The 22296-nt window shown below is 43.9% G+C and overlaps 1 long non-coding RNA gene across 1 annotated transcript in view; it reads right to left on the bottom strand.

The window, feature by feature from the left end:
- Positions 1–457: 457 nt before the first annotated feature.
- Positions 458–22296, bottom strand: part of LOC106738225 (uncharacterized) — an 86690-nt gene continuing 64851 nt past the window's right edge. Inside the window, exons 2-3 of the long non-coding RNA XR_002089395.2 lie at positions 12808–12927; positions 458–639 (exon numbers count right to left, since the gene is read on the bottom strand). This is a non-coding gene — a long non-coding RNA (uncharacterized LOC106738225). The remainder of the gene's footprint in view (positions 640–12807; positions 12928–22296) is intronic.

Below are 22296 nucleotides of genomic sequence, written 5' to 3'. Positions count from 1 at the left end.
GCCCCTTCACCGCCAGAGCAGCTGAGCTCTCTGATGACAGCATGATGACAGTAGAGCGTACCAGAGGACTAGTGGATTTGGGACTACTTCCTATCCCACGCTGGCATGATGCAAGGGGCTGAATCTCTCCATGTCTTTCATTTTTACAGGAGATGACTTCTGTGTTATATACTTATGAAGCAGAAATAATTGGCACTGATTTAGTCTAAAGAAGCCTGCTTGCAATGTTAGTAATGTCCCTATCCCTCTTTTTATTTAAATGATAAGATTGATAGAAACAGGAGGCCTTGTTCAAATAGCACTTGAAGTGCCCTTGACTAGGGGGGTGAGTCCTTACCACAAAATCCCCCTTAATTTCTTGGTTTGTAGAGTAGGGGCCAACAAAGCTTTCCTGAGATTATCCCCGTCTGGGTTGAATTGGGGCCTTATAAATTAAAATGAATCACACTTACCACTGTCACCTGCACGATGCCTCTCTCTACCTCTCTGGAGGTTGGCTGTGACACCCCTTCAAGTTCATCCAGGTGGAAGTCATCTGTCCATCTCCTGACAGTAGAGGAGAGCAGACTCCCATCTGGTTAATGCAGATGCCAGTATTTCGACTTCATCCAGGTGGTCACCCAGCTCATCCTGTTGTGCCTAATTATTTAAGAGGGTTGTGAAACACTAGGTGATTTTATATACCATATGTGCATGAAAACATAAGGATGTGAATGCTGTGAGTTAATGATGTGGCAACCTCAGCTCTGACTCTTCTGTCTTTTATGGCTTTTAATCTGACCTTTTGCTTTATTGTAATGCACGTTCTTGTGTTTAGCATGAGATAAGAGCAAACAGAATTGGAGAATGGAAGGTTATTGGTAGCTTTTAAAGGGCCATTTTCCTAAGTCTATCAAGCTTCAGTGTCCCTTTTTGGACATATATCCTTAAAGAAAAATAGGAACAAGAAACCCATTCAGAACTTTAAATGCACCAAGGATTTCAAGATTTAGACTTTGGAAACTTCCACACATCACTGTGGTTGAACAATTCACGGATCATCTCCTGCAAAGGGCTTAGGGAAGGGGGGAGGTGGAGCTGGAAACCAAAATTTAATGAAAATAAAACAACACCCCCCTCTCCTCACCCCATCCCAACCAGCATCCCAATTTATTTATTTATTTATTCCATGCAGAGTTTGACATCTCAAACAATGGGAAGCTCCAACAAGAGGAGGATAATAAATTGCATGCCCTCCTTTTTTCATCGCAGGAAACCTTGAGGGACTGTTCAGCAGGCTAACTCTCTTATCTGCCTTTGGGCGATCTCATTATCAAACCTTCATTTTGCTCCCCAGCAGGAGCGATGGCCTGCAATGTATGATAACCTCCACTTATGAAACTTGCACTACAGAAAGCTCTGATAATAGGCCATCTAAAATGGGAAACCAAAGAGCATGCACTAGGCTTTTTAGTCACCGGTAAAGATGATGTGTGTCTACATACACACACCATTTTAATTATTTAGTAGTATTCCCATGCACCTACCTAGCTCTCAAAAGCACCTGCTAGAACTGAAACGTCCCTGAACTTAAAAAGACCAACATTTTTCAATATGGTATTTTAAATAACATTTTCAGAAGTGGCCCAGTGAGTGAGGAGTCTGAACCTTGTTTTCAGCAGGATCAGTGAATCAACCAGTGCTCAGGCGCTTTTGTAAGGTGCCTACCTGCCTCTTCCTGCATCTAAGGACCTTTGAAAATCTGATCCCTGACCCAAAAAATGACTTGTGTCATTTTTCTAATAATTGGATTTAGGGTGTTAAGTTGATGGGGCACTTTGAAAAGGTTTAGTATTTGCATCAGTTGCATACTTACTAATTCTTCAATAAACTGGTTTTCTGGCAAAATGAAGCTTACTATGTGCCAAGCAACAAGAGACCCCCCCCTCTGCAGTCACCCTGATGAACCCTTTGCCTTCCTAAATACACGTGAGCTATGCTAGGTTTTGCAACATGCTCCAATTAACCTCTCTGGACTAGGACAGAACAAGAGAGGAACAAAGTGGACTACAAAACTGATGACCATTTTTCAGAGGAAGCTGTGATAACCACTCCTTTTTTCTATCAGAGCACTTCCAGTTTAAGACCTGCCCTTGCACCATCATTCTTTTCCTGGTTTCTCTTTGCTTGCTAAGGAGAAAATTTACTGCTCTCTGATACCAGCTGTTACTTGTTACCCTCATCTCCTCTCTACAGTAGTTTTGCTATTTTGGTCACCGGGTAGAAGGGAGATCCAGTTCTGCCCATTCCTCACACATCCTTCTCACTGTTTTAGGGAGGGAACGAGTAGGTAGTTTCTACTATTCAATTCAGCCAGAGATGTTGGGAGCCTGCAGATGGACATTAAGAAAAGGATGCGGTTCTTCACCCTGTGGGCATACAAAACCGAAGCTGGGATTTTCCAAAGGAAAGCAGGTACTCAAATTCAGTGGGCATCATGCATAGATACTGTGCAACATAGAAGATGCAGTTGTCGTAGGTTGGCAAGGGGCTCTAGCCTTCTCATGGAACAGCACGATATTCCCTTCAGGATCCCACAGGCACTCTCCCCTGTCATCCTGCAGCTGCTTAGGTGATAAACGTTTCCTTTATGAAATCCAAGTGTCCGATAAAAGACTTTGTTAGCCAGGGAAACGGAGGATAAACTGGGTCACCCAAAATGATAGTGCACCTGTCAATACCATTAACATCCCTAGCAGAAGAAATAGGTGAAAGCATACCACGTTCATTAAATAAAAGTGATGTGATTTCCTAACCATCCTGCCATCGCAAACCTTTTCCAACCTCTCTCCTCATTAACTGAGCTGAATGGGCTATGCTGATTGATAAGACTTGGAGCACAGTAGAGATGTGTCCTATTCAGTTTATGACTTCTGAGGTCTAGTGTGGGGAAAATTAATAGGAATATGAAGGTCACTGATTGCCCCCATGCCTTTCACGAACCCCTTGTATGCAAGGAAGTTTTAGATTACATGGAGGCAGCACCTTATCGGGAGCACACACCTCCATCACAACACCGATAACACTCCGGTTGCCCATACCAAGCTGGTGTCAGAGATAACGATGGAAGAAAAAGATTCACACACACACACACACACACACACACACACACAGAGTCAAGGCACTTTGAATTACTCCAACTCATTTGCAACATTGGCCAACAGCTCTGAGAAAACTCCATACAAATCTCTAGAAAGGCGTCTGTTGAAATACTACAGCTACCCTTGGTCACCCCAGGCACGTAGCACAAACTTTTCCCAAAGATTGATCCATGTTTCATGGGCCCAGAAATGGTGCAGCATCAATGAAGCTGATGCAAAGAAACATCCTCCAGAAGCAGGAGGTCCACGATCTCCTTCTCCTTATTGTCCTCCTGCTGGGGCTGCAGGTGAGATACCGGCTGGCACCCAAAAAGAGGTGGGTCACAGGGAACGAATCCGGGAATTTGTGAATGTCAGCCCATGTCCCTATTGATTCCAGCTGGTTTTCACCATATATCAGATAACATACTGTGGGAAAAATCCCTTAAGGCACAGAGGCCATGCAGCATGCCATATTGACTCATAAGGCAGCTGCTAGGTGGGCACAGTGAGAGCACACCATCCAATGCACAACTGTTGGTGTCCTGCAGATGAATGCAAACCCTACCACCTTTTTTTGGCAAACAGATGCTAAATCTTTTAGCTTCCTTTGAAAAACCCCAACTAGCCAGGCCTTACCTTAATTGTTCACTCCTACTTCTGTCCCAGCATAAAGTTGGTGTGGTCAGGATAGCAATGTTTTGAAGGGATGTGGCCACAACCATGTTTCTTTTCATTCCACAGTGGGAAGCTCTAATATCCTTGCACCCCCCACCCCCTTTTTTATTATTTCTCATTCTGTAACCTGGAGATATAAATGACCAGTTAGCCTCCCTTGCAGGTGTGTGCTGCACATGAATGCACCGAAGTTTGTAAAATGCTTTGAAGACACAAGGTGCTATAGGAAACATGATTAAATTCGCTGGATTATATTTTAATACCTCAAAAAAAATCCCTAATTGAAGAAATAAATCCAGGGGAGAAAAATATTGAAAGATGAAATGATTTTTCTTATTAAGAGCTAAACAGGTTTTTTGTTTTTTTTTAAATTACCTTTAGATAAAAAGATACATTGGAAATCAGTTGTTAAAAATAGATGTTGAGGCACCTCACTTACATGAACCGGCCTTAGTTAGGATCTTGTCATGGCTCCTCTATGGCCATGTGCGGGAAGTCTCCATGACCTGAACTTCAATGTAGGGAGATTGTCTAACACTTCCCTGCCGGTGAGAAAACAGGGGCAGACTGAAGAGCTGTGGCCCCATCCGTCCTGCTTGCTGTATAGAGTAGCTGACCAGGTGCACAGTCTTGCAAGAAGTGGCTTGCAAGGGGTTGTCCATTCGTTCATCGGCACAGGCTGTAAAGCAGCAAGCAGCCTAAGCAATGCAAGTATTTGCAATGTTCAAGGGAACAAGACCTGGCACCAGGTCAGGAACTCTGTCACGTCAGCAGACACAGGACACTGGTGGAATATAAAGTGGTCCCCTTTACGATGCAAGCCTAGGAGATCCATTTGGCTTTTATTTTCTGACAATCCCGGGAAACCACCTCGCAAAGACACTGCACTTATTCCGCTGTCCCTTAACTACTCCTGCAAGGCCTACCATTTGCATTTCCTGCAAACTTCCAGCTTCAATTTGGGAATGCTGGAAAGAGACTCAGCTCTGGCTGGTTCCCCTCTCCGTGCTAAGGGGAGGTAATTATCTCTGCATTCCTGGAGGAACGGTACAATAAATATGGCTGTCATTTTTCATTACTGCACAGTGAACAAAGAGAACAAAGGGAACAAAAGGAAGTGTGGTTCTGCAAACCTGTGCATGTGTGTATGGATGTGCATGTGACACAGAAGAGAGGTTTTTTTATTATAATTATTTACTATTAATTGTAAGGACTGCGGGGATATCTAAACATTTCATCAGAATTCACAAACAATTAAAAATCATTCAGTAGGCAAATCTTCTTCTTGTCCCATCAGAAAGCTTGTTGGGCCAGAATGCAAATGATTTGCTGAAGCATATTTTTGCCTGGCTCCTGGATGCTTTGCTGACTAAATTGATAGATCCTTTTATTGTAAAAACTCATATTAAAAATATATGACCTGTACAAACATGGCACGATTGCAAAATTACCTACTAATCACTCCAATGATAGTCTGTACTGACCTGTCCAACAATCATTGTAAAGTGAGACTGCCTAAGTTAAGTTAAAAGTTCCTGTTGGAGACTCTATATGTATAGAAACAAGAAACTCCAGAAAAGACACTAAAATATGCGTTTGGTACGTGGTAATCACATGGACAAATGATCTGGTGAGCCTTGAGAATTGGATGCTCAGGGCACGGACAAATGAACCAACCGTAAGGAGTTAAAAGGAGGTAGGGACTTATGTGTGAGCTGTTCCCTGGTAGCTACCCACGTTGTGCCAGGCCCCGGAGAATTCAGCCCTCAGTGCAACAGGGAGAAACTCCTGTGATTTCACTTCCACTCACAGCAGGGCCAGGATGGGCACACACGGCACTTGTACACGTGTACCAGACAGCTACTGGGGCACAGCTGATGTGCACGCTAAGTATCTGCTCCCAGGAACCTTGCTGTAACTTTTGTTTGCTTGCCGATACCTCCAGTAACACCAAGACCCACTTTGGGGAAGTCTAGCCTGCAAGCCAAGCGTGGCATTAAAACAGCTGGCTCAGGTACCAGTAATGGCACAGCTGCAGGAAGCATGGCGGAGATGGGGTGAGCCTTCTCATAGACCCGCGCTCTGATTCTCAGTATCTACAGCATCCACTCTGAGAAGTAAAGTCTAAGTCAGAATAAACCACAGGCTGATTTAAGTACCGTATGGACCGACCAGGCTCCTGTACAGATTTCAAAATACAGAGACTGCATCTACACGAGACACTGACTGCGCAGTAACAACTGTCATACATTTAGTACTTGCATAACTAAATGACTGCACAGTAACTGGCATTACTGCACAGTAGCATCCCTGCAAGGCTTCCAGGTAACGGTGACTGAGCAGTACCTCATTACTGCTGCACACTAGTAACGAGCTATCATCTTGAGTAGCCGTGGCCAGATAGCACAAAGGAGGTTTAAAGCTCCCTTGATCCCATCCTTGGTGCAACCGCACACAGAGAGACGTAATGGAAAGCAGCAAAGGGTGTTTTCCAAACCACACAATATCTCCCAAGAAAAATGGGTCTTTTCTTCTTGGTCTCCTGTTCCCTCTTCTCCCATCCCATCTCAGCCCCTTCACTCTGAAGCAGCACCTTCTTGCTGGTAGCCGCAATGGCATCAACTGAGTAGGAGTGCAAAGCATCGGTATCATTTGTGAGAACAATTCATTTAGGGGGGAACTTGTTCTGCCGGTCATATTAGAGTCCAAATGTTCCCATGCAAAGGCAGAGGAGTTCACAATTCAATTTACATTGTGAATTCCAAAGAGCGCACTAAGCAAATCGGCGCGGATGGCTGCAAGCTATTCTTATTTAAAGCAGACTAGAAACAGCTGCAGCCCCACATCTGCACAGCTTTGCCAGACAACCAGAACCTCTGGCTGTTTTCTTTCTTGGGTTCTGCTATTTTTTTCTGACCCTGACAAACCTGATGGGTCATTCCCTTTATTCCCATCCAAAGACCCTTACACAATGGCCAAGTTCTTTGTAGAAGGTCTTTCTGAACAGAAAGAAAATCAAGATGGGCCAGGTCTCACCAAAGGGGAGAAGGGCATCTTGTGGGCCTGGTGTTATTTGTAATAATGACAGTAATGTGTCTTTGGTCCAACACCTCTTGTGTATTCGACATGAAGTGTGGTACTGAATAGCTCTCGCAAGAGGGCTCTGGCCTGACTCCCAGCTAATGGATTTGGGCCCAGATTTTCAAGCGTATTTTTGGCACGTAGTGGGATTTTCAAAAGCACCTAAGCAGATTAGATGTCCAATTGCTCTTGTTTTCACTACGTTAGGTAGCAGGCAGCATTCGCCAGGTCTCATGAGCTGCCTCTGTTGGCTGGAGAGAAAAAGATATTGGAAATCAACACTCAAGTGCACAAAATGTACTACCACTGAGAGAGCCGGCTGCACGGCCGTGTGTGCAAAAAGGTAATGAGGCAGGCCTCTGAACACAAGTTCACATATAAACTAAACACCCTGCACCTTTGTGTGCCTTGTTGGTGTAAAATTCAAGGCCTGGGTTTTTAAATAGTTGTGCGGTGGAGTTACGTGGTATTTGTGTTTTGTTTGGAAAATATTCCTGACCAAAACTCCAAAACTGCAAGTAAGTTAACATTGGTTGGATCCAAAAGTGTTTGAGAAAATGTTCCTTGCAAAGCTAATTTTCCTTTGTAAAAATATACCCCACTGAGTTCCATATGATCCCCATGTTACTGTGAATTAAACTGGTCTACCATGTTTTTCTGGACCTGAATTAATAGTGACTAGTTTGACACATACTACTTAGTTTACCTAGGTAGGGTAGTACTTTCTTATCTCACTACATTAATTGATTCTACATCACTTAATAGCTCAATAGCTTATCAGGTTACTTCACTCACTAGACAAGCTAAATGTCTGGAGGCAATTAGAGTGTCATTCTCCGTAATAACAAGTTTCTTTGAGAAGTTGCTGATGAGGTTCTTTATTACAGAGATTATAAAATGGATCTTCATACTGTTATAAATATAGGTACAAATTGAAATTACTTATCAGGAGCAAAGGAGTGCTACTTTCCTAGCAACCAGGCAGATTTTAGGCTCACTTCAGGAGCTGCTGCTTTCCCTCTCCCCCTCTGCGATGCTTTTTTTTGTCCCTTCCCACGACCTGCGTCCAATTTTCTGTCAGTCAAAGGTGATCTACGACCACGGAGATCCTGTGACAAAGTCCCTTGCAGTTTGCCATTTTCAATGTTCAGTTCATTTAGAGGATTTTACCTTAGGGGCACCAGGGCTCAACATCACAGTTTAATTATTGCTGCTCTTCCTCCTGATCGCCCCTTGCATAATAAGTGCGAAGTCGGGAAATAAATGCTTTCCCTTCAATTTTGCATGTGCCGACAGCCAGCTGAGCGTTAGTGGGTTTTTACGGTTCCTGTTCTTCCGCTCACCAGGGACCTGAGCCTGCAGAGGAAGTATAAGATCTGGCTCCAAATGAACAACTGTGTTTTCTGTCTCCTTCCTCTGAGCCACCCAGTCTCAACACACCTACCTGGGTCCAATTCTCATTGGCATAACTGCACCCCTTTGGCCCAAATAGCCCTCGAATCTTGGAGAGGACCCCCTTTTCACTTGGGGATAATTAATCCGAGCAACGCTGAACCGAAAGGTGAACCTGACTTGCTTATGACTCAATCGGGTTGAACAGTAAGGACTCTGCTCTCCTTGAATAAACTGACTGTATTTACAGTGAACTGGACGGTGTTTTAATTTGCTCTCTAAACTTTACAGTGATGAGATCTAAGAGATTATATTAAATATTAGGGGGAAATGTCATACTTACATAACGTGGGGGGGGGGGGGGGGAAACAGTACAACTAAAACAGTTGCTTGCTAAAATATAAGCCTACCAGGGATCTAGAGCCACTGAACAAAAGTTTGCTAATCCTAGTCTACACCCATTCATGGACTGTGGGGAGAAACAGGAATGTGAACCATGGGCTTTGCCTTCTGGCATCTTTTGATAACACTTTCTCACTGCAAAGCTTGCACCTTGCAAATAGGACAGTTGGGAGCCTTAAAAACTGCCAGAGAAGCACAAAAGCAGCTCAGTTTCTCCCCCCGGTTCTGCTCCGACTTGTCTGTTCCTCTCCTCACTGCCCCTTAAAATCAATGTTTTAAGGATAAAATTGGCATTTCAGACTTTGCTGCTGGCGTTGCCTTTTCCTAAATTTATGGAGACTGATTCTAAACTCAAATCAATGCAAACTCCTGGAAATAAAGTGATTTATATCAGCTAGGGCTTTGGCCCGTAGAACTTATGCTCTCAGCAGCTGCATCCGAACCCCTTAAATCAGCCACTCCTTTATCGTCACGGATCATTGTTAATGCTACATGTATTTCAGTGGAGGTCAGTGATGAGGCCCACTGTACTCGGTGCTGTACAAATGCTTTTTTTAAAAAGTAAGTTCCCATGCTGAAGAACATAGCACGTGACCGTAACCGTCCTACGAGACAAGAGCTGTTTCATACTGAAACAATTATCTAAAACCCCAGCGTGACATACGGTGCGACTCTGGAGCCACAACACAGCCATCAGCAATGCAGATCTGAAAGGAAAGATGTTAATTTTCAGCGTGTTTCACAGCCTGGGCTGGGTGCGAAGCGCCTCTCCCCACGTGAACTTTCTGAACGCTGTGCCGTGCAAACCGGGGGCTGCTTTCTCCTCCAACACTCTCAGCTGCCTTCTTCAAGGTCCTTAGCAAATATGTCATTAGCAAAATAAATCGCGGGGACTAATCTTAATCCCATGCATATCAATGGGAAGTTTGATTTTCCCAGTGGCAGAAATGGGCCCAGCAGGAAGATAGTGCATCGATGAGCAGGAGGGGAAGGCCGGATCTCCGTCGCTGCACAGGTGTCCGCTCTGCTCCCCAGATCCTCGTGACAGCAGGGATGGCGGTCACCCTGCACTAGGTTGGTCATATATCCATAATCATGGTATATGGCTTTAAGCCACCCTTTACAGTCCTGATCCTGGAGCTGACCAGGAGCCTATTTCACCTTTGGCACAACACTCCCTATGAAACCGCTCTGCTGGCAGAGGATCTCTGAAGTGGAGCTCTCTCCACCCTGTCACCTGGGCGCAAAGCAGTGGGGCAACAAGTAGGTGCATATTAAAGCCATCCATGATAGCTTTGCATCACCTAGGAATTGCTCTGGGCCAACAAAATTAACTTCTAGGTGCAATATTTCATGCATGTATCTGGGATTTTGCGCCGCTTAAGTGCAAAGGAATCAAGTGTGAAGGAAGACATCAAATACATCCATAAATATCGAAGGGGTAAGCACCAGGGAGGAAGACTCTGAGATTGTTATAAATTGAAGGCAAAAATATCATGCATGTGTAATCCACAGTCATTGCTTTTGTTTCCTCGGTTTGTTCAAAGATGCCTTTGAGGAAATTAAGATTTACGAGTCCAAGTTGCTGCAAGGGAACAACGTAGCATTTACATTTTTTTTCCCCTGGAAAACATGGGAACCCCAGACCAGCCATCCTAGGAGGCTCCAGGGCCATTCCCTGAGGATCACAGCTCGGCTGTAGCCGTGTATCACAGGAGAAGTGGCTCTAGCTTCATGGGAGCTACTTCCATGCTTAAGCACACAAGGCAAGACCTGCTTTGCCACTTTGAAATGTTAGTGTTGGGCAATAAAGTATATGTTTTTTTTGGAAAACTACATTTTGAAAAAGCTTTCCATTTCTGGAAAATCAAAGAAGCATTTTAACAACGGTGAATTTTGTTTTGATCAAAAAATGCAAAATTCTGTTTCTGCAGTTCCAACTTTTGGCATTTTCTTGTTCCAAGACATTTTAAAAATATTTTTTGTATTTTCCTTCTGATCCCGAAATAAAAGTCATTTAAAAGGTCTACGTGTTGTGGAGCAGAAACATAGTGGAAAGCGTTCCCTACTGATCTCCGCTTGTTAGTCTTTAGTTTGTCACAAGCCTTTCACCTAAGGAGCAGAGTAGGAGCTGACTGGCTGGGGAACTTTGGGAATAAGGGACAAAGTTTTAAAGTCATTTATCCTACTCCAGTTTATACCAGCACCCATAAAACTCCAGGAGTGAGCATCCATTTTAAAATTAGAGACCACGTAAAATATATAAAACATCGGCGTGAGCTCCTATTGACTCTCTTTATGGTTCAAAGCGTCCCTGGCAGGTGACACTACAGAATGACGCACTCCTGAGATCTCCAGTGACTTGCAGTGGGTCTGAATGATTTTGTGAATCCTAAAATAAAAGTCTAAAAATGCAGAAAAGTTTCTTTGGGTAAATCTGATATATTTTATTAGACCAACTCAATAACAAAACATATCAAATTTACCCAAGGAACCCTGTCTGCCTAGGTCCGTAGACTAACACGGCTACAACCGTTAAAAATGCAGAAACTCATTCGTGGATAATCAGTGGGGCTACTTGTGTAAGTAAGCACCAGTGTGATGCAGATTGTCCAGCTCAGCTCATTGGATTTACCGAGCGCTCCTCGTACCCCGGCTGTTTAAGGTAGTCAGTGATTTTCCGAGAGCAAACAAAACCCCATTGCAGTTCCCCCTTAACTAGCACACCGGATCCAAGGCTACTTGATATTCACCAACAAGAGATGTCAGCCACCTTGGAACAATTAGTCTAAAATATTTATCAGAAATAAGTGTTATTTTTTTGTCCAAGTTTTTGAAGTTATGAGGCCTCAGATGGGATTAATGGAAATTTTAATTAAGATATGGAAATAAGCTTCTCTCCCCCGTCTTTCCGAGACTGCGGGGAGTTAACGGTATCCTCGACAGTGCGTCTCAACCTGCTTGAGGAACTATTTACAGGATTACTTTGTTTTTAAAGTTCTCCCTGCCTACCTTGCCCTCCTCTTGCTGCCCAGATGGGCGATGTGGGCACCCTGAGCAGGGAGGGAAAGTTGCCCTACGCCCATGGGGGTGTCTGAGAAGGCTCGTGATGGGGCTCCTAACAGCCCTCCTGCCTTCCCCATAACCACTGGGATTACTGGAAATGAGGAATGCTATTGAGGGGTGGTGTTTATAGGGAAGAAGACTGACATCCTTTTATCCTTTTTCAGACAAGCACCCAGACAGTCTCACTGATTGGCCCGGACCCATGGATAAGGGAAAGACAAATATAAGCAACTGAATGGCAGAATCCCTCTTTGCTCTACAGAAACAAACCCGATAACTGGCATGAGGATGTGGGAGAATCAGGCTAAACATCACACTCCCTGGGGAGCCTTCCTCTTACATATTTCTCCAGGCTTGCCACTCTCTAGATGGGATCTGACCAAGTCTGATTAAAGGCAGAAATGAGACATCTGATTATTTGCGGCCTTGTTTTCAGTGAGGACTTACCTTGGGTCCATTCACAATGGAGATGCGCCAGGGCAACCCCCTGGCAGAGATGCAAAGTGTTTCTCAAAACTGGCGTACACCGCACCAATGCAAACGGTGCTTTATTGGAAGTCTGCCCCACGTACACTGCGTGCTGGCAAGTCACAGCTGGAATCAGGGCAATGCGTGTTGTACATGGGGCTTACGTTTCCTTTTGTCTTACCTGTGTGTCAGTGATACAGAGAAAAGCTCTTCCAGAGGAATGCATGACCCATGCTAAAAGTCCCACGTTGGACGTGTGCCCCAGTTCAGCAGCTACATGGGGAAACTGGGGACTTAACCCCAGGTCAGCCTTTTTCATTTGCAGTGTGCAGACAGGCCATAAACCTATGACTGGGAGCGCATGATCACTCTACGCATGCTCCGTTTCTAATACTCTTCCCCAAAGGAATCCAGTTCACACCACGGTGGGAAACAGGAGACTGGATTACATGGACCCATGGTCTGACCCCGTAGGGCCCTGTTTTTATGTTCTTCTACTACCACCGGCCTATAGGGGCTTCATCAGGAGCAAAGCAAAAGAAACAGCACCCTTCAAAGTACAGTCCACCCAAGCAAGATACAGAAACGAGACACCACTCACCGTATCGTGCCAAATTTCAACACCTGTTCTGCTTGGATCCAAGGGTGCCTGCCTTCTTTCCAGAGCCACTGGGACGTGTTTACCATTGCTCTCCTTTCCCTGGGGCACACTCCAACACATCTGAAAATAAAACACAAAGTCATCCCTGCATTATTTCTGTGAGCTGGGATTTGTTCCCTTCTCCCAGCCATCTGCTGGACTAAGCTACTGGTGCCACCTCTCTCTCCATCCTCATTCCTGTAGAGGATCTCAGATGTCACCAGTTAATAGACTCTATGGTTAGAGTGGGATTTTAAAATCACTTTCTATTTCCACAGCATCTTCCATCTGACGTCTTCAAAGCCCTTTGTAAATGCTTTTTAATGATGCCCCGCAACCTTGTCCTCCCAGCAAAGTACAGAGCACCAGGTAAAGCAGGGCTTGAACTGAGGGAGAGGGGGGTTAGCAGGACAGTATACAGAGCTCCCTGGAGCTGCCATCTTGTGCCATGGGATCTCAATTTTCATTAAAACACAGAAGCCCTCATAAGTGCGAAAAGGGCATGCACACATTAAATACGTCACCACATTTAATGTGTAAAACCACACACTAAATACATGTCACCAAAACCTACTAGAAGTGTATGTTGTCCCATTTTGGCATCTCAAGTGACAATTTGGGGTCAAGCCTTAGCATTGCACTGTCCTTATGGAACTTCCCTTTAGGTATTCTTGAAAGAATACCATTTTTTTATGCCTTCTTTTCCCCATTCAGCTCCTGTATTTTCATTTGAGAGATGAGGGAACCAGAGGTGCAGGAAAGCCCACATTTTCTAACCTGGGGGTGCCTCTTTTCCGAGGTACCTGACTTTGGAGCAATAGGGCCTGATGTTCAAAGGGGATGACCATGTGTGTCTCCAGCTGAACTCAAGAGGGACTGCAGTTTTAAAAGAACATTTTAGTTTTCATGACCAAAAAGCTGAATGTTATGAAAGAAAGTTGGACTATTATTATAAACTCTCAAAGGTTATATTTAATTTTTTCTGCATTTGAAAAATATACCCTATTTTTTTTAGAAAACTCTCCTGATATAAACTTTGAAACCAGCGGAAACATTTGAAACGTGTGGCATGCAATATATTTCATACGAGGACCACAAAGCATTAATTAAATATTGAAACCCGAAGGTGAACGCACTAAGCACCACTGTACCCATACCCATCCTACTGGGAAATGGAGACAAAAAAAGGGGTATTAATCACTCGTCTAGGGTCACAGTTAAGTCATGGGCAATGCTCAGAATGAGGAAGTCCTGCTCTTTCTTGGACTCCATTCTATCATATTAGGAGCAAAGAAAAAAGAAAAATAAAAGTCAAAGGAATTGATGTATTATGAATGCCCAGATGTTCTTGACGTTGAGGTCGTAGGTCATATCTGAGATCCTATTTCAAATCTAGAGAAAATTACCTTTCCTATGACTTATGGTGTGACCTTCAACTCCTAATAGTCTAGGAGCAGTTCATTTCTGAGCATTCGTATCGTCCATTCTGCATTCAGAATCTCTAAATCATCTCTATAATTTACCTCCTACTCTCCAATTACAAACTTTATTTTTCTGCCATTTCTTCCTTTCTATCAGTCCCAGACTGGCACCTGCTTCTAAAAAACACACCAAAAATCCCAAAGCATAAAAGTGATATTTAATGCAAGACCTGGATATAGCTGATGATTACAACTTGTGTATTTTGTACAAAGATGGGCAGGCAGGCTTCAGAAATCTGGAAAGCATTAAGCAGAGATGATTTTAAGGGAATCTCAACCAAATTAAACTTTTTCAAGTAAAGCCCACCAGGGGATAACAAAAATTAGGGCTGGATTTACTAAAAATGAAGGACTCCAGTGATTAAAAACTGGTCTGCTACAAAATCCCAAACTGTATTTGATTGTGAGACAGCACCAATCCACGAGAGCGGAGCTTTAATAAATCCTGTTGCTAATTACAAATATCTCATATTATCTCAATTCATGCAATAGGGATGGAACTGTTTAATGACAATTTACTACTGCTTATGCAAAGATTCATACATATTTTCTTTTTTGCCAATCGGGTCTTCCAAATAGAGAAATGATAATCGTTATCTGAGCTCTTGACTTATAGCCTGACTTAATTGCAATCTAAGTCAGCTTCTAATCGGTACAGATCAGGGTCATGCAATTTGGAGTTTAATTTGAACCCCTTGTGAACACATACATAGAAGCTAGTCATCTGTGTGTTTAGCATTTCAAACTTATCTTTCTTTGGGAAACTAACGGAAAATTCTCTCTCTGGCTGTCCCCCAATTGCGTACATAGCATCTGCCTGTTGTAGTACTGCAGCCTTCTGCAGTGATGTGATTTTCTGCAAAGCCATGCTGGAGGTTATAAACAGCACAACCACCCTCAAGGAAGAAAACCAGGATTTGCCAGGGGATCTGGGTACCCAGTTCCCATTAAAATGGGATTCTCAGTGAGAATCGAATATAGATGGACAAACTCTCCCATACTAGGAACCCTTGATCCTTGCAGGAAATCTAGGCGTACACCCCATCCATATAACTATACAGGAAGAGCACGGTGATTGTGACCTCTTATCTCTTTATGAACCCTTCTGTCACCGTGCCCGCTATGGCTTTGAAAATCTCAGCCTATATGTCATCATAGTTCTGCTGAGGGATGGCCAGAAACACCCATTTAGATGAAGTAAAAAAAAAATCCTCCTCCAAAATAAAAATGGAACTATTTTTGAGGTTTAAAAGATTTTGCTCATCTGCTCTTCCCAGATAGTTTGTATTTTTTGAAGCTTCTGTACATCTTGGTTCCAGCTGGATACCAAAGCTGAAATACCTTCCCATCTGGAGAACGTAGCTAAGTAAATGTAAGGTGGAAGACTTATAAGTGTACATCACTAACCTGTCTATAGGATTATTCTCAGGGAATTAGCTCAAGATAGCTCCTGCTGTTGCAGAGTGAATCATCCATACCAGACTCATAGAAAATGTATATTCCTTCACTTATTTTCTTTCCTAACATCATAAAATAAAAGACACGAGGCTTTGCAAATGAATATGTGTAGCTCTAATGTTTCCCCACATACATGATCAAGCTCATTTCCTTACCAAGGGTTTTACAATACATTGACGATGAGAGGCGAGATGTTCAAACCAATCCCCGTGATCGGACCACCTCCCAGACCTAGAGGGATTTTTGAAACTCAGATCTGGATTTTAGTATTGTGACTCAACTCTGTCTGGCCTATATCCTGGTCTTTTTTTCCATTTTGCCATGAGCCCATGTCTGATTTTGGAAAGTGGACCTTTCAAAGACACTGAAGTTTTAAAAATATAGAGTACAAGTCTCTTCTTCCCATTGCATGGGATTCCTAAACAAGATGAATAATGGAGTCAAAATCCACTTCGCAGATGCAAGAGGAGAATTTTGCAAGAAATGGGTTGGCCTAGGTTGGATTTACACTTCTTTGATCATTGACTAAGCTGATCTTGCAAGCTTTGGGCTTCCTTTTCTGCTGCACCCAGACAAAGTGTCAGTAGAGTCGAACTTACTTTAGAAAACAAAGTTATTCAGATTCCTCTCATTGTATTATTCTCTGAGCTGAGCTCATGCTCTGAGAATGCAGATGATGGAGGTAGTTTGCCTCTCCGACCGCTTTTCCACAATATTTTGATCGAGGCCAGAACGCTCCCTGTATTAGCCTCACCTGAAAAGACCCATTATCCAAGCTTTTTCATGACTTCGAGAAGTAGGTTTTTACATGCCCAGAAGTTCTGTTGCCGACTCATTGACAACGATTCCAAATGGGGAACAAAAGACAAGCAATGCAAAATATCCCTGGAAGACGTTGAAAAATATGTGGAGAAAACCCCCCTCTAAGGTGCACTAAGGGTTACTCTAAGGTCCATAGTAATAGCTCGTACTTGTATCTGCAGCGCCACTTCGCATTTCATGCTACAGTGAAGTTTTAGTTTGACCAGGAATGAAGTGCCCAACTTGCAGAACTTTCTTCCTCGATGCCGACGTACTAAAGAAAAAGGCTATGTGGCCCTGTAGGCGAGATGCGGGACTTTGTTGTCAACTGTGATTGTCTACTGACTGTAAAGAAGCAAATAACAGGTTTGGGCTGTATGAGCTTTAGGATACCCGCATCCAAACCACTCACATTGTTTCCAGAGAAGTCTACACAAGTGTCACCTGCTGATGTGTGTGTCACAGGCCTCTTATGTGCCTGAGCCACAGAAAATTTTTGTTATAGCCCCAGCTAAAGAGCTTCTTAGTGCAAGTATGGACAACTCACTCTTTTATGAAGGCCCTGGCTCAATCCCCAATCTATCAGCCACATGACCCATTTTAGCTAGATGTCTACTTGGGCAATGCATTTATTGCAAGAAGCATGCTTCCTTCCTTGCTGAAGGAAACCTTTGAAAGGTTCATACCCAGAATCATGGGCACAGCCATGGTCAGGGGGAGAGCCTGGCACCATGGCCCCACTGGAAGAAATGGGTGAGCTGTGGGGAATACTGGTGCTCCATGGCCAGTTCAGAGGCACGGGGCCTCCATGGCATCCTCCACGGCAGTCCTCAGGGTTTGAACTCACAGCTCCTTGCATGGAAAGATGAGGCGACGATGGATGTAACAACATGGCAGGAACTTTCCTAGGCTCGTGTGGTTTACATCCTTCTCAGCCCATTTTATGGGTCTGAATACAGTGATCGAACGAACAAATACAAAACCATCCATTTATGCACGCACCAAATTAGGGCTGGGGGGTAACTTGGAAGGCCAAGCTACAGAGCCCTGAAAAACCCTGTGGAAGATAGAGCCTCTCAGATGTTGTGCGAGAAGAAAAGTATGATTGTATAGGAGGAGATGGATAGATTAGATGATCCAAAATAGATTAAATGGATCATTTTGTTGACTTATGTTCCATATTCCAGTCTTTTTCATTCTCGAACTGATTGTGCTTGCCACGTGCATGCCCTAATTTTTTTACTTTATATATATACTATGTTTATTAATACCTAGCACCTTATTTAGTAGAACTTAAAGGTTTGGAGCCAATAATGGGGAGAGGCGGAAAAAAAAAAATCAATAAATTGCAACAAAAGTGGAAGAAAAACATTTCTCTGGCAGCCAGGAACAGAGCACCAGCAGGAGAAGCAGCTGCAGTAAAGGGGGGGAGAAAAGACAAGGAAAAAAATAAACAAGATGTCTCATTTTAAAAAAATGGGATTTAAAACAAGGCACATATTTTGATAGAAAAGGATTGCTGAGTGAAAAGGGGAGAGCTACATGGCATAACTACCTTGGAAACACTTATAGAAAGAGAAAAGGAATTTGTTCTAGCTTTCCAGGGTAATAAAGGCAAGTAAAAAGGGGGACCATCACCGTAGTCCTATTTAGTGGGCAGCCCTCCTGCATGAGCATTGGTTTGAAAAACTTAATGGAGAAGTCTCCAAAGTCCTCATTTCTCAGCATAGCAGAGAGAGAAATTGCAACTGTTGTAAAGTCACTCTGCCTTGAATTCTGATCTCATCTGCTGACGTGAGCTCAACTGGGCCATGCCTGTTTAAACGCGGAGGGGAGACTATTGTGAGAAATCCACGTGCGGTCCTGTTAGTTCAATAGGCAGATCTGCAGTCTCTGGGTGAGCTCCAAAGCGGGGCCTCAGCATGGTGCCAGGTGCAATGTAGAGCCAGATGCCAAAAAAAGGAACTAAAATCTACTCTGGATTACTGGAGCCAAAGCTTACTTGCTTCACCCACCCCAAATTGAAGGGATCAACTCGTATGAGCCAGACAAGCTGGATCCAACCCCAAGTTTGCAATCAGTTGGAAGCCTGGATGAAAAGCTCTGTACAAAGAGATCAGTCACTTGCTACTTCTGTAGCCTGTATCTGTTCAAATAAATGCAGAGAAAAAGCTAGTTATGCCGTAATGTGAAAACTTGGCAGTTGGTGCATTGATATCTGATACCATTTTGCAGCTGGCACTTCTTTTGCTTTTGTTCCTGATCTTTACACTTCCTTAAAAGACATGGCTGACCCGCGAAGTTCCCAGGATGGTCATTTTGGTTAAGTACAGACATTCGAAAAGCCCAAGGCAGAATTGAGCTGTTACGTGGCGTAGTTTAGATCGGTAGTGAACAAAACACACGTTCGCCCTCTGATGTGGGTGCAAATCTTAGACTGGGTTCTGCCATTTTTAAACCAGTCTATGTGTGCTGAACTTCTGTTCGGTTAAGGGTATAGACTGGTTTCCATTCACTTTCACAGATTTCATAGACATTCGGGCTGGAAGGGACCTCGGAAGATCATTGAGTCCAGCCCCCATAAAAGTATAATGCCCGTACCTTGTCTTTATTTACTATCTGGTATACGTTAGTTATGTCCACCTAATAGTCTAGTCCTATTGGAGCCAGGATGTCCTAGTACTTACGTGTCTGAACTAATGGCCCCTTTGTTAGTAAGCATCTAGCTGACAAACCATTGTTTGAAACTGAACTGTTAGTAAAAATCTACATAGATTTGAAGCTTGTAAGAAAATATATATATTTTTAGGTTACTTCTCATCTACTTTGTCCATCCATCAGTAATGAGAAGCTACATGAAACAAAGCATTATGGACAGGGATGTACTTTCTATTCCCTGCTCTGGTAGTCATGATAACTGTCTAGGGCACCCACTCACGATGTGCAGCGTCTGTGCAGCTCTGTTACTGCTCCATTTGGCTTTGGAGGGACTCGTTCTAGAAACCTTCTTCTACTTTCAGGACCATCCTCTTTCTATGAGTGTGCCATTTCCATTTGAACACCCACTGTCATTTCCACGGGATATGTAAACTGGCAAGATCACAATCGCAATGTCTGAGAAGGACAAGTCGAATGCATCCAGGAAGAGTGGGTGGCGAATTGGCTAGAGGGTCGCACCCAAAGAGTCGTGGTAGATGGGTCGGTCTCGACCTGGAAGGGTGTGGGCAGTGGGGTCCCGCAGGGCTCGGTCCTTGGACCGATACTCTTTAATGTCTTCATCAGCGACTTGAACGAGGGAGTGAAATGTACTCTGTCCAAGTTTGCAGATGACACAAAGCTATGGGGAGAAGTGGACACGCCGGAGGGCAGGGAACAGCTGCAGGCAGACCTGGATAGGCTGGACAAGTGGGCAGAAAACAACAGGATGCAGTTCAACAAGGAGAAATGCAAAGTGCTGCGCCTAGGGAGGAAAAATGTCCAGCACACCTACAGCCTAGGGAATGACCTGCTGGGTGGCATGGAGGTGGAAAGGGATCTTGGAGTCCTAGTGGACTCCAAGTTGAACATGAGCCGGCAGTGTGACGAAGCCATCAGAAAAGCCAATGGCACTTTATCGTGCATCAGCAGATGCATGACAAATAGGTCCAGGGAAGTGATACTTCCCCTCTATAGGGCGTTGGTCAGACCGCAGTTGGAGTACTGCATGCAATTCTGGGCGCCGCACTTCAAGAAGGATGCGGATAACCTGGAGAGGGTACAGCGAAGGGCAACTCGTATGGTCAAGGGCCTGCAGACCAAGCCCTACGAGGAGAGACTAGAGAAACTGGACCTTTTCAGCCTCCGCAAGAGAAGGTTGAGAGGCGACCTTGTGGCTGCCTATAAGTTCATCACGGGGGCACAGAAGGGAATTGGTGAGGATTTATTCACCAAGGCGCCCCCGGGGGTTACAAGAAACAATGGCCACAAGCTAGCAGAGAGCAGATTTAGACTGGACATTAGGAAGAACTTCTTCACAGTTCGAGTGGCCAAGGTCTGGAACGGGCTCTCAAGAGGAGGTTAGACGAGTATCTAGCTGGGGTCATTTAGACCCAGCACTCTTTCCTGCCTATGCAGGGGGTCGGACTCGATGATCTATTGAGGTCCCTTCCGACCCTAACATCTATGAATCTATGAATCTATGAATCTATAAGAGCACACACCAACTGCTGAAGCTTCCTTAGCCTGACGAAGGGTTTTTGAACCCGAAAGCTTGCTTAATAACTATTCTCCAACCATTTGGGTTGGTCTAATAAAAGATAACAAATTCACCCAAGGAACCTTGTCTACCTTGAACCTGAAAGATATTTTACTTGAAAAAGCATTTTGAAGGAAAAAGGCCCAGAAAAGGGTTGGTGTACCTACGTGGAGAAAAGTCTTCTTGGCTGGAAAGCTTTGGTACCAGCTAGCAGTATAAGAAGTGAATTAAGGGGGAAAAAATATGTTAATATCTGTGTTTCAATCTAGGAGCGATGTTAAAAACGGCATATTGTGAGAACATGACGTGGAGGAAATTTCATATGAGATTCCTGTTATTGGGACCCAAAACCTCGCAAATTTCTGCAAAATGGTGATGAGAAGAAATCATTTAAGCCTAAATGTGAGCTAAAAAATCCTCACGGGTCCAAAGACAACCTTCTCTCCACTGCATAAAGAACTAGGGTCCAACTGATATAACACAGTAGGTCCTGCTCCATTTTGCTCCCTTGACTATCCCTTTAAATACAGAAAGCAAAGCGCTCTCAACACACGCCATGTGTGCTGGCACACATCGACCCCTTCCTCTCGGATCGTGTTTACACTCGACTAATAGCTGCGTTGAAACCGAGGTGCAGCGAACTGATGTCATATGAGGCTTCACTCTGTCCTGTGTTACCAGGAAAAGAAAAGGCATGTCAGAGGAGCATGTTTTCGTCACGGTCATTACCGGGGCTAAAACCACACACAGTCATTTGTATTTGCAATTTTGTCCTTATTCGTTGCGTAATGCTTGCCCCACATGCATGCTGCTCTACAAGAAGAATCGGGACATTTTCCAGTCTAAGGGCAAAGTGTTTTAGCACAAGAAGAGACTTGTAAGATTAAATCCTAAGAGCCTAGTTTTTATATGAAAGTCCCTCCAATGTTGCAGCCACTGGTCCCAATTCAGCAAGACAGCAGAGTGCAGGTCTAACCGTAATGTGCCCAGTAGTCTCAGGGCTTAAGCATCTTGCTGATTTGGGGACAGATATAAGTAATTAGTCATCTAATTGGCAGCGCTGTTGCTTCCCACCTTAGCCCCCGGCTCTAACGATACCATTCACCCGGAGTGACGAGCAGATTTGGGCAGAAGGTGAAATATGGACCCCATCTCTACCAACATGCTGTTAACACTCAGAAGACATATGCACATATACATCTTTCAAATTTGTTCACTTTTAAAGAAAAAAACCCCAGACCAGGAAGGCAATGGATATAGGCCACAGAATGCAACACACAGCAGTGAAAGTACTCCATTATTAAGCCTGTAATTGCCAAGAATTAATTTGCTAATTGCATGCAACTAATCTGCGTCCTTTTTGTTTTATATCAATTAACAGAGTAATTAAAAAAAGCAATCTTCTTGATAGTTCCTCGCTGGCTGACTTAGCCCAGCAGAGCTAATGAAACGGGGCCACCCTTTAACTAACCTCAT

This window comes from Alligator mississippiensis, chromosome 9 (genome assembly GCF_030867095.1).
Source record: "Alligator mississippiensis isolate rAllMis1 chromosome 9, rAllMis1, whole genome shotgun sequence".
NCBI classification, from domain to species: Eukaryota; Metazoa; Chordata; order Crocodylia; family Alligatoridae; genus Alligator; species Alligator mississippiensis.
The sequence above is the reverse complement of the archived record's forward strand: the minus strand, read 5'-3'. Positions and strand labels throughout refer to the sequence as shown.